Genomic DNA, 11,678 nt, shown 5'->3' on the forward strand with positions numbered 1-11,678 from the left:
TGCAAATCTGTATAATTTGTACCCTTTCTCTGCTTTTTTTTTTCTTTTCTCCTTAAATAAAATTAAAAAAAAATAATAAGGGAGAGATTGAGTTAAAACAGGACATAACAATATAACAATACAGGCCAAAGCATGACTGTTTCAGCAACCTCGTGCTTCATCACCAAATAACCCGACTTAATAGTAGTTACCATAGTGTCTGTCTTTTTCCTTGAAATATTTGAATAAAACTTCATATACTATAGCTTCAAATATTTCCATATCAGAAGCCCAGAATAAAGCCTTTCTAATTAATAAGTGAAAACTTTATAAGGCTTCAAGGCCACATAATGGGGAATCATGATTACCACATATTTTTATATATTTGAATCATTACTTACATTAGGGAAACTATTCGGTATTCACACATGTGAGATTGATTTATTTCACTATTAGCAAAATATTTAGTTCTGCATTATTCTAATGTAATCATTTCATATATTATAACAGAAGCACTGTTTCAGATAATACAACATTCAGTAAGGTAAACAGAGACCGAAGTCTAAAATCAATGGCTTCTAACAATGCCAACATGGAATAAAACCTTAGTTTTTTAAAATACATTTTAAAAATGAGCACTACAAAGATAAACAGCTTTACTGTGATAGAATTTAAACTCTTTTTTATTTCCAAGTCTCCATTAAACCCATGTATTTACTGTCTGCTCCGGATTTGTCAGTGATACACATCTATAGTATTGTTATATAAACCTCAGTGCCTTCATCTTGCATATAGCAGTAACTTCATTTCTTCAACAGCATTCTACAAATGAGAAAAATCAAAATACAGACTGTAAGAGAATTTGTAGAACAAATCCCATTATACAAATGTAATTTACATAAATATGGAGACTCACTTGTTGGAAGAAGGAAAGGGCCTTTGTTAAAGTTGGTTTTTCCCCATTAGAAATACAAATTGAAGTGGAAAAATACTTTCTATTTTTCCTTCTCACTTCTCAATTTAAGAGATTTTCTTTAGTAACAATGAAAAATCATGTTTTTCTTTTCACTGGAAGGGAAAATGAAAAGCTTCTCTGGACCCAGCATCACAAGCTGAGTGGCTATACTCAGTGACCTGGCCATGTCATGGTCCACTTGGCGAGTTCAGTAAATTCCATAAAGGTATTTCAATGAGAAGTGAGAGAAAGAAAAGAAGGAAAGAAGAAGAGAAGAGAGGGGAGGAGGGAGGAAAGAAGAAGAGAGAGGCTCTCAAAGAAGACCCTCGTCCAGTCAGGCACATGGTTCGCTCACATTCCACTCTAGTAGATCATTATTAATCATTTCCAACACAGCTGTGTGACATCAGCAAGTCGGGGGATCCCAGTTGAACATCAATATGGAGAACAAATGCATAAAAGCACCTTGTTAGACGCCCGAGTGGAACACAGATACAAGCACACAGACTGGGAAGCACTGTCTCACACCGCCCAAGCAGTCCTCCCTGAAGTCCACACAGCCCAGTGTGAAGACAGAACCCTCTGCAGGGTGCGAGGAGAATGAAGGGGCTCCTAACTTCACCATGGACCCCAGCCAGGCCCTCCAAGTAACCCCAGGGCCAGCTCAGCCACACAGGCCCAGGTTCCAGCCTGCCCCAGCAGTGAGCCAGCCCATGTGGCCCCAGACTCCAGGACCATTCTAGCCTCCAACCCAGTCCCTGAAGACCCCCTTCCCACACTCTAGAATCCCCTCAGTGCCAGGTTATGGGACTGGGCACTAGATGACCCTGGACCAGCCTCTGTGTGTGCCGCATCAAGGCCCACCCCCACAGAGTCATTCATCAAGTTCACCCCAGGGCCCCCAGAATCATACCAACCCCTGAAGACTCAGGATCTAGGACCACAGCATCAAACTAGGCTCCAAGCCCACAGTCACAGACCCAGACACTACACCCACCCAAGAACTCCAGCAGAAAGTCAACTCACAAAACCCACCTGCTGGCCCCCCTAGAATTTCCAGACAGGCTCAGTGATGAAAAGAATTCTCTGCTCAAGCCCAAGACTGTAAGAGGCTTCTGCTTCTTCAAATGCCCTGATACTGTTGCAGAAAACCAATATCAAATCAAATGGAAGACTGTACCAAAGAGTCTGGAAGGCAACTTTATCTTGACGCTAATGGGCTGGGAGACTGAGTCTGAGTCCAAATCAGCCAGAGTCAGCTTAGAGTTCAGTTTAAATATGTTTTGCAAGCAGGAAATACAAGGCTGACAGCAGATTATTACATGATTGATCACATGTTGTCAAGCAGAAGCCAGAACATTCTGGGAAGGGGAGGGGGTTTGAGCAGAGTGGGCAGAGTTAAATGTGTCCTTGGCTGGGACAGTCTGCTCCAGACATGAAGTCCTTGAAGCAAGTTGGAAAAACTACATAGATTTTTAGGTAAGAAAACACAGAGACATTACTGCTGGATGAGGTCAGGTGTTATCTGGGAGAGGCTGCTGGATGCAGACAGTCAAGGCTAGCTGAGGGAGGGTAGCAGGCTGTGTAACAGGCAGCATGAGCATAGTCAAGGCCACATAGTCAAGGAACAAAATAATGTGCCAAGAAATGACTCTAAAGAAATAGAAATCTACAAATTGCCTGAAAAAAATTAAGAGAAATTCTTTTAAACCACTGAATGACAAGAAAACACAAATATGTAACTAAACTAAATCAGGAAAACAATGAATGAACAAAATTATGAGTCCCACAAAGAGATAAAAATCATGAAAAAAGAATCAAACAATTCTGGAGCAGAAGAAGCAAATAACTGAAGTAAAAAAAAATCCCAGAGATAGCTTTAACAGCACCTCCAATCTATCAGAAGAAGAAGTGGTTCCGAGAGATCAATTAGAATTCCTCATCAGAGGACTACAAGGAAAAGAGTGAAGATCCCAGGCAGGACTTCTGTGATGCCATCTGTGAACCAGCAAATGCATTTTAGTGTCCAGAAGGAACAGAGAAAGAGGAAAGGGAGGTAAAGTACTTTGCCTAGTATGCATACAATCCTGGGCTTGAATCTCAGCTTTGCAAAGAAAAAGAAACAGTGATGAAAAACATCCCAAATGTGGAAATCTAAATGAAAATCTAGATCTGTGGATTGCAAAGAGCCCATATAGGTTTTGTCTATTTGATAAAGATTAAATATACATAGGTTCTACTGAAATACATTACAGTCACATTTTTAGCACTGAAAAGACTGGGAAAGAATTTTGAAACATATAGAGGGTCCAGAAGAGTTAATATTTGTAATCCCCAGGAAAAGTTATTGGAATTCTAGTAAGTAAATTCCAGCCTACCACATCCAATGAAATCCACAGTGAAAATAAAGAGGTGCAGACATATCTGCAGTTGTGGGGAGCCTAGGGGTCCTGAAGCAAGTTGGAACAATGGCTAATAGAACAAAGGCCACCACAATCCAGGGCCAAACCCAGGTTTTATTAATTTTGGGAGAGGGGATTGGTTGGGGAGGAGTGACTGGGAAAACTGTGGGCTGGGCTAGGCAGGAGGCACTGTAATACGTCTGTAATATGCAGAGTGAGGTAAGCAGAAAGAGTTGCAGGTGCTGGTAACAGGTTGCCTTTGTCTTAGTTACTTTTCTCTCATTGCTTAGACAAAATAGCCAATACCCAAAATTAAGGAATTAAAAATAAGCAACCTAATATTACACCACCAGAAGAAAAGAATAAGCCCAAAATTAGGAAAAAGAACTTGAAACATATAAAATGAAAATTTTTAAAATTAACAAAGTTGAAAATTAGCAAGAAAAAGGAAAAGATAAACCTTAGAGCAGAAATAAATGAAATCGAGACTACAAAAACAGAAAATATCATTTAAACAGTTGGTTTTTGAAAAGGCAAAAACATTTACAAAACTCTGGCAAGGGTGAGAGACACACAGAAAGTGAAGACTCAAAGAAAATTACAAATGAAAGAGAGGACAACAGACCATAGAAATACAAAGGAAGTCCTCTCATCACTTTTACTCAGTGGAGAACTTGAGGTCGTAGCCAGAGCAATTCGCAAGAAAAAGAAACATTATCCAAATTGAAAAGGAAAAAAGTAAAATTATCTGTTTGAAGATAAAATGGTCTTATATATTTTTAAAAATCCTAGACTCCAAAACAACTGTTGGAAGTGTTGAATAAATCTCTGCATAAAGCTGCAGTATACAAAATTAGCTTACAAAAATTGGTCTTATTTCTGCAGACTAAAAATGAGTTATCTGAGAGTACAGAGGAGGCCAGTGGACCTGGCAGCAGTGGCGTTAGGTGGCCTGGACCCAGGACAGGAGTTGCAGGACTCATTCTAGGGATTTTTAAGACCAGGTTAAAGGGAGACCTGTACCGGACCTTCTCTGGAACCAGGAAACTCAGCTGGTGGCTGGGGTGAGTCCACTCCCCATCCAAAGCACAGGAGACTGTGTTAAGATCATCACTCCCAAGATCAGATGCTAGAATATGACAACATGGAGAGGGACAGACTAATGGATAGCAATTCTTATTAACCAAGGCAGTAACTGAAGGGAAAAATAAAACTAGGAAGAGGAAGGAAAAGCGCAGGTGGAGAGCTGAGGCCCGATGTGCTCACTGAGCCCCGTTCTGCACTGTACTAGGCACACTGGGAGGATCTAAGGTTGTGCTGAGACCACGGCTGCCAATGACGGGAGTCTGCAAATCCGGACCCTTAATGGGAAGACAAGGCACAGTGAGCAGTGGATCCAAGGGGAAAAGCTGTATTGGCTCTCAGCGACTGCTAGAAATTAAGACCTGAGGCCCTGCCAAGCAGCCAAAGCCACCTGGCCATGCCGGAGGAGACTGCAAGAGGCTCTGGGGCTCCAAAGCCAGATACCACGCAGTTTTCTGACCAATCCATGCTGTGCTGGGAACACAATGAAGACACACAGCGCAGTGTACAGTGAACCCAAGAAGAAGATCTGCATTGACTCCTGGTGAGTACTAGGGACTGGGTCCTGAGGCTGCTATTGCTGGCTGCAGGACATCTTGGAATTCAGCAGAGCCTGGTGCCACAGCAGCATCAGTGACACAGAGAGCATTGGTGGAGGACATCTTGGAGTTAGGCAGAGCCTGGGGCTGTGGTAATATCAGATAGTTGCCCCTGGTGCAGAGAGGTCTGGTGGAGGACATCTTGGAATTAGGCAGAGACTGGCACGGCGGTGACGTCAGATAGTTGTCCCTGGTGCAGAGAGGTCTGGTAGAGGACAGCTTGGAGTTGAGCATAGCCCTGCACTGCAGTGACATCACTTAGCCACTCCTGGCACAGAGAGAACTGGCAGGATCTGATGGGGCTGAATCAAGCCTCTGTTTGGGACCCAATAAGCAGATACAAAATTATCATGACTCTGTGATGTCCACAAGGTACTGCCTAACTTGTGGGTTGACTGGCACAGAGGCTGGAGGATAGCCTGCACTGTCCCGGCATCCCTGCCTACCTCAGATAACAGCAAATTGGGGAGGGCAGCAAAAACTCCAGTCAGCATGCTTTGGAAAGACCCTAAGCAATATGGAGAGGGCCAGAGACCCACAGGACACACCAGTCTGAAAGAAACCAGAAACATGACAAGAGACAGAAAATTTTAAAAATCTCCAGCTGCCAAACCTGGGAAAATAATCCCAGGAGAAGTAAATGCAGAAGAGAACCAGCATAGTAACCGTCCAATACTAGTCACAGCATCAGCCGATATAAAGAAATACTTTCACGACCACGTAGACAAATTTAAAACTGTACTTCTGATCCAAGTGAGGCAAGATATAAAGAGATTAATTAAAGAAATGATAAGCCCCTCCCAAGAGAACACTGATGAAAGAATGGAAGAAATCAGAAAAGAAAGAGACACCTCTGATGAAGAATTTAAACATAACCTAAAATACATGAAACAGATCCAAAGAGATTACCAGGAAACTAAAAACTACATTGAAAACTGGCAAAATGCCTTGACAGGAACTAAAGTTAGCCTTTTGAAACTTGAGGAGAGATTTATGATATATGATCATGAAAAAAATACCTCTTAAAAATAATGAGGAACCAGAAAGAAACAATTCAAAGCCTAGAAGACAACAAAAGGATACATAACTTAAGAATAAAGTACATGAATGAGGAAGCAGGAGTAACCAAAAATGAGCTAAAAGAATATTCACAGATATATTAAAGGAAAACTTCCCAAGTATAGGAAAAAGAAATGATATCCAGATAAATGAGGCATACAGAACTCCAGCCACCTACCACCAAAACAGATCTACACCGGACATATAATAATCAAGATTCCAGAAATCCACAAAAAGAACAGAATACTAAAAGCAGCCAGGGAAAAGAAGTAGATTACCTACAATGGAAAAATTATCAAAATAACAATAGACTTCTCAACACTAACTCTCAAATTGAGAAGAGCCAGGGGAGAAATTATCCAAGCCCTGAAAGAAAATAAATTGCAACCAAGACTGATATACCCAGAAAAACTCTCTCTCAAAATTAATGGAGAAATAAGATGTTTCCAAAACAAGGAGGAACTGTGGGAGCTCATAGCCACCAACCCAACCTTACAGAGAGTGCTGAAGGACATTCCACAGAGAGAGAGGAATGGATACCAGGATTCCAGCAACAGTGGCAGAGAGGCCTCAATGAACAGGGCAGACAGTGGAATGAGAGAGTAAGATGGACAAATTATAGCAGTAAAGTGGAGTAGCAGACATGAAGCAGAGACAGTAAGCTATAATGTTTAATATAGGTAGCCTTGATACACTAAAAAAAAGGCAGAGGTCATTATTAATGGTGTATCAGGATTTAAAACACACAGTAGCCTTATCACTCTGTTTAGTTTGAATTTATTTTGTTCCGGTCTGTCCACTCATATCAGATTTGAGGGCACAGACATCTAACCCAAAAATAGCAGGTTATACCATGGTAACTATGCTTAATTTCCTATTAACTTAAACTGAAACCCTATATTACTTACATTGTATTACTATGACTGATCTTATTTGAATCTGATTTGTTAGATCGCAGTTTTGCCTTGGCTGATTTTATTCAAATTTAGTATGCTTCATAGTATCAAGTCTAAAAGTAGAGGCAACTACTCTGAAGATGACAAAATGTAAAAGATATCCATACCAGTTTTGATTATTAACAGCTCTCAAGTCCTACAATGTTTTCAAAGTTGTGTTTTTATAAAAATAGCTATGTAATACTATGCTTAACTATATTAAGCCTGATGATGTGGACAAGTCTATTGAAAATAACAAGAGAAAGCATAGTAACTATGGTAGATCACCTAATATTGTGGTCTTAGTGTCTTTTTCATTGCATGTTTTTCTAGGAATTTGTTTTGCTGTCTTGTTATGATTTGTTTTCCCCTATAATACAGAGAGGATAGATATACATGTAGAAATTCACACATGGGAAGAATTTTTTAAACTATTTATGGGAACAGATTATATAAGGCAAGATGTAATGAACAGATACTCTGAAGAAGAAGAGACACTAAGAAACCCAATGCTAATTCTGTAACATTATGATATAAAATCTAGTAATACTATTATTACTAGTAACACACTGTTCAGAGTGTTATTAGTCTAGTCTCTTAAGTTCAGTTTCAGCATATGTAAAGATAAGGACAGCTACTACGAAGAGAATGAGAGACACTATGATAGACATTATTGTCTTCCCCAATGTCAGATCTTGAAGACCTAAAAAGCCTTCATCATCCTGTAATGATTTGATTAGTTCTATAATATGCAGTATGTATTCAATGTGTGTGAAGATGGGGACAACTATTTGGAAGAAAACTAGAGCCAATAAGATAGACAGTGAAGATCTCCAGTGGACTTGCTTTGAAATCTGTATTTCTTTAAATTGTTTCTTTTTGAACTGTTTTGTTCTGTTTTGATATGTTTAATCATACCCTTTTCAAGGTAAAAAACAAGTGTGTAGGACTGATAACCATAATTCTAAGTTTTTGTTGGATCATTCAGCAGAACTGTTGGCAGTGTCAATATTTGAATGTCACTTTACATACTTTAATTTTGTAACCTGAACAACTATTTCTAAGATGATAATATGTAACTTATCAACTGGTGATTTCTTATTGTTTATTTTTCTGTCATTCTGTATTATTTCTACCCTTATTTTCTCCATTCTTTGTTTCTTTCTCTTTAAATAAAAAAAAGATATACACAGATGTAACAGAAAATAAAAAGCCACTTCCCCCGATGTGTTACAAGACAGAAATACAATTTTCTCCAGCATATGACAGAGTCAGGTTTCAAAAGCATGCAGGGAAATGAACAAAATAAGTCTCAAAACTTTTATTAAAAATTTTATTAAGATTTAGAGGCCATGGATCCACATGAAGAGAGACAGAAAAGCATAGGATCACAATTTCTAATTGGTATCATGATTTACATAAAAAAGATAGTAATGCAGAACACATGGCAGTGGCACTGCTTGAGCATAAAACAACAGAGTTGTGAACCTGTGTGAGCTACACTCATCATTCAGCTCCACTTCTGCCCTGTCTCGTGCCCCTGTTACCCATGCATAGCTCATGATGGGTGGAGGAGTCTCTTCACTCATGGATGACAAGCAGAGCCCTATTACAGAGTCAGTGTTTCCTTAGCTGGCAAAAGGGTATGGCAGTTCCCAGGCTAGGCCTTGAATCTTTTCATTCTCTTTGTGACAATCTCACAGACTGGGGGGGGGGGGGAGGCAACAAATAGAAAGAAGATGAATATTTGAAGAGTATCACATTAGAAGAAGTGTTACTAAGCCACACTTGCCTCATCTCCACAGCCTGGAGCAGCACCACCTTAGCTGAAGTGTGAGTGCTTACAGTGACACTGAGGAACATCTATATGGAGGCTGTCTTTACCATAAAGTTGGCATTTAAAAGCAACACAGTGAGAGTAATTTTTTTCTACTAGCAACATGTGATGAATACTTAAAGTCTGTGGGAAGTTAGCGTAAAACAAATTATCTTTTCTTCTTCGTTCCAGCATCTCAGTAGCTACAGACTGCATTCACTGATAAGGAAGAAATTTGTGTGAAAGATAAGATCATTATATGAATGTGTAAACTATGCAAAATTTAATAGTTTTGGCCATGCATTTGTCAATAATGCATATAGTTATTATTGTTACATTTAACTTTATTTCTTGGTATTAGCATCAATTTAGCATATTTTAGGCAACTACCATTCATTACATTAAGCCTTAAAAAATGTAAACTGTACAGACAATTGCTAATATTGTCAATGCCTATTTGGATAAAATCAGACAATATATTTTAAAATATAAATGCAGGCTCTGCAATTTATTTCAGGCAAGTTCAGGTTGAATAGAAAGTTGTCCTGTAGAGAACTTTCTTTGCCAAAATATGATTTCTGAATTTAAGTAGGGGTCCAATGAAGTTTGCTATCACATATAATTGCATTATTTTTTGTTTCATTTTTGGGGGTTATTTTTTGGTACCAGGAATCTAACTTAGGACCAAGTGCTTGCCAGGCATACACTTATGTCACTGAGATGTATCTCCAGTGATTGTATTACTTTTATCAAGCACAATTAAAAGTAAAATCATTACCCATGTCTTTAGTTCTAAATTTAGGTTAGATCCTCTTCATTTTGACCTCCATGTTTGCCACTGGGGACTCTCTTTAGATAAAGTGAATAGGCAAATAGTGTGTTTGTATTAAACTAAAAACCATCAAATGGCATTCTGAATATTACACAGCTTAATTATTTGATTCAAAGCACAATATTATATTACTTTGAAATTAAAGTAGCAACAATAGTTTTAAACACGGAGAGAAAGCAACAACCCATCTTACCTGGCAAGTGGTGCACGCCACAGGCACACCAGGGCAAGCACAAGTCAGTGTCTCCTGAGAATCAGCCATGCTGGAACTTGGGGACCAACCCAGGAAGCAAAGACCCATCCTTCCTGGCAAGTGACATGAGCCACAGATGCACCAGCGAGAGAAGAAGTCAATGTCTCCCATGAGCCTACCGGGCACAGGCTGAGAATCAAATGTCTCATTCCCTTCCCAGCCCCAACCTGTTAGCAAATGGATGGTTTTGAGGTCATCTGGAGTTGATAACAATGAAGGTACATAAAGCAACTGAATGCTTGTATTGTTTGGTTGATTATGCTGACCTGAGGCCAGGGTCTAAGCGTTTCTCGGGCAGATGAGCATATGTAATATAACAAATATGAGGGATTTCTTTCTGTCTTGTCTTGGAAGGCAAATGTTGTTTCCACTTTTTGGCTTTGTTCTGATTAATTGTTTTGCTCTACTCAATATTCTGTTTTGGTTGGTCTTGTACTGTTCTGTTTTTTGGTTTGATTTTTCTATACCAGCTATTGTGAAGATAACAAGATACATTATGGTGCCTACCATTGTTCTTCCTGTGTCCTGCTCTGAAGTTCTGTATGAATTTCACTGCATTGTCTTGTCCTGTCTTGTTTGGTTGTATTTTACTATCTTTAAAATAAAATAAAATACAATAAAATGAAATACTTTAAACATGGATATGATCAACATGTAAAAATGTACTTATCTGAATTTTATTGAGTAAGAATGCAACTTTAAAAAGATTATCCTAAAAAAAAAATCATCACTCCCAGAGCTCAAGAGCCCACCCCGAGCCCAGCCACACTAGGCTGTGCTTGCCTGGCAGGTTTCAGGCCTGCCCAGGACATGCCCAGTGACCTTCTCTAGAAACAGGAACCAGGAAACTCTGCTGGTGGCTGGGTTGAGTCTGTGTGCTATCCCGAGCCCGGGACATTGTGTTAAGATCATTGTTCCCAGAGCTTAAGGACCTACCCAGAGCTCAGCCACACTAGACTCGCCTTGGGAGGTTTTGCAGCCTGAGTAGATTACCCCCAGGGACCTTCTTCAATTACAGGAGTTGAGAGCAGGTGAAGTGAGTTGCAGGGCCTTGGTCTTTGCCAAAAGAGAGATGATGGTCTTTGCCCATCATCCCACAGTGGGAAGGTGCATGCCCAGATAGATGGAACACTGAAGGTAGCACAGGAGGGCCTGAGGGCCTGGCTGGATCATGCTCAGCAACCTCCATTCAGTCCCAGGAGCATAGGGCATAGGAGACAATTTCCAACATATCCAGGGGAAGCCTCAGAAAAACACTTGAAACACATAAATATAGGAAAATGGCCAAAATGCAATCTCAAACCTCTAGTCCATCCCAAGAAAGCCTAGGAGCCATGTACATAGCAGAAAATATATGCCATACACCTGAAATACCTGTAATAATAGCAACTAAAATAAAGAAGCAACTCCAGGAAGCTTTAAAGAAATTCAAACTAGAAATAATCTCCCAGGTAAAAGAAGAAATGGTAAAAGTAATGAAGGAGATGCTGAACACATCTAAAGAAGACACAGTTAAAAAATTAGAGGAACAAAATAAAAGGATAGAATCCCTGGATGAACAATATCAGAAACCAACAGAATACATGAAACAGATTCAAAGAGATACACAGGAAATCATATATTCCATCTAAAGTTGTCAAAACTGACTCAATGAAAGTGAAGATAGAATTTCAGACCTCAAAGACAAGATTGCAGCTAGTGAACAGCAAAGGAAAGATCTTTAAAAAAAAAAAAACAAGGAATCAGGAAATAACAATTCAACAGC

General features: G+C 39.6%; 1 long non-coding RNA gene across 1 annotated transcript; it reads right to left on the bottom strand.

Moving 5' to 3' along the window:
• Positions 1-649: 649 nt before the first annotated feature.
• LOC134478608 (uncharacterized) lies at positions 650-2,181 on the bottom strand. Its single transcript, XR_010051360.1, has 2 exons — positions 1,970-2,181; positions 650-801 (listed from the first exon to the last, which is right to left on the bottom strand). It is a non-coding gene; the product is annotated as an uncharacterized LOC134478608 (long non-coding RNA).
• Positions 2,182-11,678: the final 9,497 nt, after the last annotated feature.

This window comes from Cavia porcellus, unplaced genomic scaffold (genome assembly GCF_034190915.1).
Source record: "Cavia porcellus strain 051 isolate PalLab524CR breed Dunkin Hartley unplaced genomic scaffold, mCavPor4.1 scaffold_14, whole genome shotgun sequence".
NCBI classification, from domain to species: domain Eukaryota; kingdom Metazoa; phylum Chordata; class Mammalia; order Rodentia; family Caviidae; genus Cavia; species Cavia porcellus.